The sequence below is a fragment of the Rattus norvegicus genome, chromosome X (assembly GCF_021556685.1).
Source record: "Rattus norvegicus strain SHRSP/BbbUtx chromosome X, alternate assembly SHRSP_T2T, whole genome shotgun sequence".
Lineage (NCBI taxonomy): Eukaryota > Metazoa > Chordata > Mammalia > Rodentia > Muridae > Rattus > Rattus norvegicus.
The window spans coordinates 61,711,832-61,719,460 of record NC_141554.1 but is presented as its reverse complement, the minus strand read 5'-3'; the positions used below and the strand labels follow the sequence as shown (position 1 = coordinate 61,719,460).

At 36.7% G+C, this 7,629-nt stretch overlaps 1 pseudogene; it reads right to left on the bottom strand.

The window, feature by feature from the left end:
• Positions 1-3,664: 3,664 nt before the first annotated feature.
• Positions 3,665-4,004, bottom strand: Cenpwl1 (centromere protein W like 1; annotated as a pseudogene).
• Positions 4,005-7,629: the final 3,625 nt, after the last annotated feature.

The window sequence follows — 7,629 nt, the reverse complement described above, 5'->3', positions numbered from 1 at the left end:
AACCCACACACCCATGGTAACTTGATCTTTGACAAAGGAGCCAAGATCATCCAGTGTTAAAAAGATAGCATTTTCAACAAACGGTACTGGCCCAACTGGAGGTCAGCATGCAGAAGAGCGCAAATCAATCCACTCTTATAGACCTGTTCAAAGCTTAAGTCCAAGCGGTCATGGACCTCCACATCAAACCAGATACAATCAAACTATCAGAAGAAAATGTGGGGAAGTGTCTTGATCACACGGGCACTGAGGAAAACTTCCTAAACAAAACACCAATGGCTTATGCTCCAAGATCAAGAATCAACAAATGGGACCCCACAAAACTGCAAAGCTTCTGCAAGACCAAGGAAACTGTCATTACGAAAAAAATGGCAACCAACAGATTGGGAAAAGACCCCCACCAATTGTACATCTGAGAGAGGGCTAATATCCAAAGTATACAAAGAACTCCAGAAGCTAGGCGCCAGAGAGCCAAATAACCCCATCAAAAATGGGGTACAGAGCTAAACAAAGAATTCTCAACTGAGCAATATCGAATGGCTGAAGTACCCAAAGAAATGTTCAACATCCTTAGTCATCAGGGCAATGCAAATCAAAACAACCCTGAGATTCCACCTCACACCAGGCAGAATGGCCAAGATCAACAACTCACATGACACCAGATCTGACAAGGATGAGGAGAAAGTGGAACACTCCACCATTGTAGGTGGAACTGCAGACTGGTACAACCACTCTGGAAATCAGTCTGGAGGTTCCTCATAAAATTGGTCATTGCACTACCTGAGGACCCAGCTATACCTCTCCTGGGCATACACCCAAAAGATGCTCCAACATACAACAAAGACACATGCTCTACCATGTTCACAGCAGCCTTATATACAATAGCCAGAGCTGGAAAAAACCCAGATACCCTTAACAAAGGAATGGATACAGAAAATATTATACAACTACACAATGGAGTACTATTCAGCTATCAAAAACAATGACTTCACGAAATTCATAGGCAAATGGATCAAACTAGAAAATATCCTGAGCGAAGTAACCTAATCACACAAAGTAACCCAAAAACACACATGGTATACAGTCACCGGTAAGTGAATATTAGCCCAAAGCCCCAAACCACCCAAGATGCAATCCACAGAACACAGCATATATATATATATATATATATATATATATATATATATATATATATATATATATATATATGCTGAATGTCATATATATAATTATGTTAGCTGAATGTCGGGGTAAAAAGGCATGAAGTAGGTGGTTGTGAAGGAGGAACGGGTTTGAGATAGGGGGCTTATGTCTGGAAAACTGGGAAAAAGAATAAAGTTTGAAATATAAATTTAAAAAGTCTAATAAATAAAAAATTAAAAAAATTAAAAACAATCATCTCACCTTCTTTTCCTATTTTTAAATAATGTATCACCTTGCTCAGACAGGTTTTTGGTATTCTATATACTTGCATACTCTGTGATAACTGGTCTAGGAAACAATTTTTTTTGTTTTAGCTATTCTGTGTTTGGAGTGAACCTGTCACTTCCTAACATGGCTAATACTCAGATGGCTAATACAGTCTAGTTTGGGTTTGCTATGTAATTTCAAGAAGCTTCATCTTAGATTCCTATATGGCAAACTACTTATGAACAAAGCCAGTCTGATATAGTTCATTTTGCAAATAAACTTGGTTTGTTTTTGTTAAAATTCTGTGTGGAGATAAAGTATTACTATATGTGCACATGCATTTCTGCCATGGTATACACATAAAGGCCAGAGAACAACTTTGGGGAGTTGGTTCTCTCCTTCTACTATAACATGGCTTCTGGGTACCAAACTCAAGGCAGAAGGCTGGCATCAGTGTCTCGAATCTGTCTTTAGCTGCTGAGCCATCCCAGTCACCGCTTAAATTTATTTTTTTTTTTTGTTCTTTTTTTCGGAGCTGGGGACCGAACCCAGGGCCTTGCGCTTCCTAGGCAAGCGCTCTACCACTGAGCTAAATCCCCAACCCCTTAAATTTATTTTTAAAGAACAACTGTAATATGCATTATTAGACTTTGGCTGTTCCTTATTTTTTTAATTTTTAAAGTACCTGTAGATTACATCTTAAGTCCTTCAAAGTTACTACAGTCTTCCTTCCATATAATTTGTATTTCCTAAATCTTTGTAAGCTGAAGGTAACATAATGTAAATGTCACCAGAACTCACTTATGAGTTCTGTGAGATCAGAGTATGTGAGTCCTCTGACCTTTGGACTTTTAACAACCAGAACTGACACAAATAAACTTGCTTATAAGTTTCCTGGTGTATGGCAATATGTAATAGGAGCCCCAGCATAGACAAAAGCCACTGTGCAATGTGTGCAAATTAAAACTACACAATCCTGTCAAAAACTTAAAATAACAAAAAAAAAACCCTGTTTACTAAAATGCAAATAGAATTGCTTCCATCTACTGTTGGTAAAAATGTAGTATCACTCTACCATAGTCTAGTTATTTTGTTTTTGTTTGTTTGATTTTGTAAAAGTTAAGCATATACTTGCCATTTGACCCATCAATCACTCTTCTAGGCATTTTTTTTCTAGAAAAAAAATGAAACCTTATACACATTTTAAAACAATGTTTACAACCATTCATAGAAATTTTATTGGACAAAGCAAAATGCTCTTCAATAAGCAAACAACCATAAAAACATGGCATGTCCGCACCACTCAGCAGGGAAGTCATGCAATTTCTGGAACAGAGCACAAGGTATTACACTGAGTGAGAGCATCTCCAATGCTTCTGTCTTACACGCTTCCATCTCAGCGCTGTAGAGCTGGAGGAGAGTTGGTATGATACTGAGGTATGAAGAGTTAGGTGGTAGTGAGGCAGCTGGGTGACTGTAAGACAGAATCAACAGGCCCCCTGGAGTACTGAGCTAGTTCTATACATTGGTCATACATAATTGCATGAACCGGCACACATGATAAAACAGCACGGAGCCACATACATACTGTTCCAATTAACAAGTCCTTGCGTTTGATATGTTACACCATATGTTCTATATAAGCAATGAGGAAACTGGGTGTTTGGTGTGCAATGTATGTTCATATTAGTTCTACAACTTCATACATTATCGGAATTATCTCTGAACAAAAATTTAAAAGTAAAAATTGGATAATATGCAATAAACTTCCAAAAGACTGCCATGGAAAATGCTTTATCTACTAAATCCTGAAGAAAGCATGTCAGTTTGATTCACTTGATTCACATCTTCTTGTTTGTGGTTTATAGACAGAAACAAGTTTGTAAAAACTTTAGCTGATGCTTACTATCTTCTCGTTTAGAAATTTTACTATTACTACTAGTATAACAGAAAACTAGTGCTTTCTGAATGCATCCAAAATTAACATACTTAAAATGTACCCAGTTTTACTGTTTGTTGCTTTCTCAGAAATTAAATTCACTGCATAATTTTTGCTAAATTCAAAGCTTCAGTTGAAGGAGTACACATCTCTTCAAGCTATTCAATGTAGCATGATTTCATTTTTGACACACTGAGCAACAACACAGCAACATAAAACTCAGAAGACATTAATGAAAAAGCATAATTCCTTAAAAGAAATAAAATGTACATACAATGTTTTAATAATCCACAATATAAACTGATACATAGTGTTTTTATGATCTGTTATGACTTAAATTAACACATCATATAATTCTTAAGCACATGCTGACACCTATCCTTTGCTCTTCTTCAGAATTACCTTTGCTGCAGCACATACATGATCCTTTTTGATAACTCCAGATTTACTTTCACCAGCATTTGTCCTAGACTCTTCTGCCAATTTCTGAACAAAGAGTAGGCAATTCAAATGGATCAGGAGGTCGCAGCGCTTCTCCAGACTGAGCCGCGGCTTCTTCTGCTTTAAGGTGCGCTTGAGGAAGGCGCAGGGCGCCTTGTGCCTTATCCGCCTACAGACTGTGGTGGAGAGCACCATCTTAGCGGCCTGTCGCACTCTCAACTAAACTTTTTATTCAGAGGCCATGTACAATTTTACTCTGAGTAAAAAATACAGCCTTATCCTCAGTTAGTCTCATCAAAAGAACTGTTTTCTCAATAAATGGTAACCAACAGTCAGTTTGGTGATAATTCTATATTATGTCAAAGGCAGCATCAGAATATATAAGAGACAAAAAAAATTGTGTTTCCTTGCTGGCCATTCTGAACCTATGATCTAACCCTGTTTATGTGTTTTTTCATTGTTTGTATTCTTTTGAAACAGGGATTTGTGTAGCCATGGCTGGCCTCAAACTTTCTATATAAACAAAATTTACTTTGAACACCTCATTCTCCTGCTTCCACTGTCCAATTGTTAGAAACACCAAGCATGTTCGGTCCTTTGTTTTCAGTGTTATATAACGAACTGAAGGCCTCAAACATGAGGAGCTTAACTTTTATCGATGAGCTATTTATGCAACCCACAATATTGCCTCCTTAAATTCTGTCATGGACTTTCTCAGTGCCAGTATATTAACATCATTATAAAAATACTCGGCATTAAAATGTATATTAGTGAGGAATAGAAGCCATGCTTACTGGATCAGACTCCTTGCCAACTTCATCTCTGAAAGGAGCAGGTACAACACTTAAGGGAATATTACATTTGGCCCGGACTAATCCTGATTGTTCCTAAGCTGTTAAAGAGGGCCTTGAGCCAGAGAGTTCTCTCCTTTTGTGCAAGGGTCTCAGCAGGAAGCTGATCAACTCACATACCTGAAAGCCTTTATCATCTCATTAGTTTCCAATTGTCTGCTCCTAGGAGTTCTCACACATCATTTAACTAAAGCCTCAGCTGGTCTTTGTCAGCTCTCATCAGGAGATCTGCATCCCAGTGTTATCAAATCAATTTTATATCACAATGGAAGTAAAGTTGTAAGTTTGCTTGGCCAGCATCTAGGAACCACTTTGTAATAACTGAAATTCAGCATTTCCAAAACCTGTGTTTTAAAACTACTGCCAGGTAAAGGACCATAATGGACTTAGGAAGACCAATTAATTAGGGTTCTGTTTCACCTGTCAGAGTTGTTTAGCAATATCCAAGTTAACAGCCATGTGTTTGCTGCTTCCAGGTGTGTTGCTCAATTTCTGAACATTCTTGTTGGCATTTTAGAAAAGTGTAAAGCACCTGGCACCAACCTTGGCATCACATTAAATTACCTATGGATGTTAGAGAAATATGGGTGTCCATGTTCTACCTTGAATGCTACTGATCTAATTGATCTAGGGTAAGCCCTGGTCATGGATACTCTGTGAAGAAATTGCTCTCCTGATGTGAAGCCAGGGTTGAAAATTTTGCTTTAGAACAGCACCAGTTCCTTGAGTTTTTCTGTCTGTTACATAATTTAGGTCAATTACCAAGGAAAAAAGAAATTTAGTTGAGTGTTTTATTATTAAGCTAATACACATTCTGCATTGCCTCTAGAAATACCTGCATTTTAATGCTGTCCTTTTCCTAGACCTAATATGGAAGATAGTTGTGATAATATCATAAGTAACAAGTACATTAAATAACTACCAATTATTTATTGAACATTTACCAAAATAAAGTCTTTGGGAAACTGAAGGTGTCTAAAAGATATCAATGATTTTGAGGCATAACATTTTTTTGTGGAGGCAAATTTATTTGAAATACTAACCCAGATTACAAAATTAAGCAATACATCACAGAATAGAAATAGATATCCATATTTATCATTGTTGTTGTCCAAAAACTGGTGAATTTTTTTGTACCTTGGGAAGAAGGTAGCCATCAAAGACCTGAAGTAAGGGGACAGATTTGAACTATTACAGGGCATAGGAATGGATGTGAAGTTATAAACACTGGACTTAAGATAGAAAGCACAATATTTGGGAAATAGTGACAGACCAAAGTTGCTTTGTTGGATTACTGAACTCTTCTTCCTGGGTCCAAAGGTTGTAATAGTTCTGTCCTTTCACATTATGTTTGAGCATGCTATTTACCAGCAATAGGTATGATGACAATAGATTTAGGTCTTCCACATTTCTGCCCGCCTTCTGTGGTGGCTATGGAAACAGTTCTGACTAGCCTATTGAAGAACAGAAAATATAGGATCAAAGACTATTTGGAATACTACTAGTATTCCAAAGTTTCATTTTTATGAATAAACTCAGCCAAAGTCAATACTGCAGCCATACTCTAGTTCACTCTATACACATGAACAATGAATACACTCAACTTGAAATAATGTTCCTATAAGTAGATAGGAGTAGTGGTACAACTAAAAGTATGCATCTACAGATAGCTTCATGTCTCCAAGTTTGAAAATATGAAAATAAGTCGGAAAAAGATTACAATTTCAATTGTTCTTTGCACTGTTACTTATTTCACAAATACTTTTAGAATTGTGCCTGGATATTCAGGAGTGTTGGTAGACACATTCTACTTCAGATGCAATCATCCAGAGAACTACCTAAACAATAAAAGACAAAGCCTTATTTATAGAAACTATTTAAATTAGCCTCATCACACAGGAAATTCAGAGAGGAGAGAAGAAATTTGACTTTCTTACTTTAGGAGTTGTACTTGAAGGGAAAGAAAGCAATAATCCCTTCTAAACTTAATTTACTCTTGCCTGATGCAAGCATTTTCAAACCATGCCCAATTGCTCTTAATAACAGCTAAAATACCAGTTTTATTGGAGTGCTGATACACTCAAGAATAGAATCACCCACACAACCAGCACATTTTTGCTAAATTTCAAAAGGAAGAATGATATTGAATGAGCCTTATGGAATTAAAAAGGAGCAAAGTATCAATAAAGAATTTAAGGAGGTGTGAGGAAAACCACAAATATACTTAATTCTCTCCTAGTATTATTCCAGAGTTTTCACTGAGTTGCTTCCACCTAATAGCAGTGTAAAAGGATTGCATATAGCACAGTCTCATCAAACTGCCTGCAAATGAAGAAGTAAGACTAAAGATTAACTTTGACTGTAAGTACATGTCAATTGCTGGTCTAAGAATGACCTATTTTATTATACATATTGTTTGACATATTGTCCATGATAGCTTTAAGTTTCAGTTTGACCAAGCCTAGAATTACTTGAGAAAGAAGCCTAAATTGAGAGATTTTCCAGTTAGGAATTGGCTGGTAGAAGTGTCTATGAAGATTATTTTGTTTATTAGTTGATATAGGAACAGCCAGTCCACTCTAGGCAGCACCAGTTATGAGGCAGGTGGCTCTGGGCTGTAAAAAAAAAGAGCTTTGCTCTTTACCCATCTACATAAAGAAAGAAGACCATTCTCAGTGATTTAATTCACATTTCAAAATGTGTAGACAAGGCCCTGGGTTCGGTCCCCAGCTCCAGAAAAAAAAAAAGAGGAAAAAAAAAAAACAAAATGTGTAGACATCACTGTGAAGGAGTGGAGAGTTTCATTGTAAAGTAAAATAAAAGGCTCCAATTGTCCACTGTCCACACCATATTCAATCTTGTTTAGAACATGATTAAGGATGTTATAATGGGATTCCATTACAAGGTGCGGTCTAGGTGTGTCATTCCCCATTGATGTTATTATATGGGGGAATGGATCTTTCACTAAAATATGTAAAAATTTTGGTA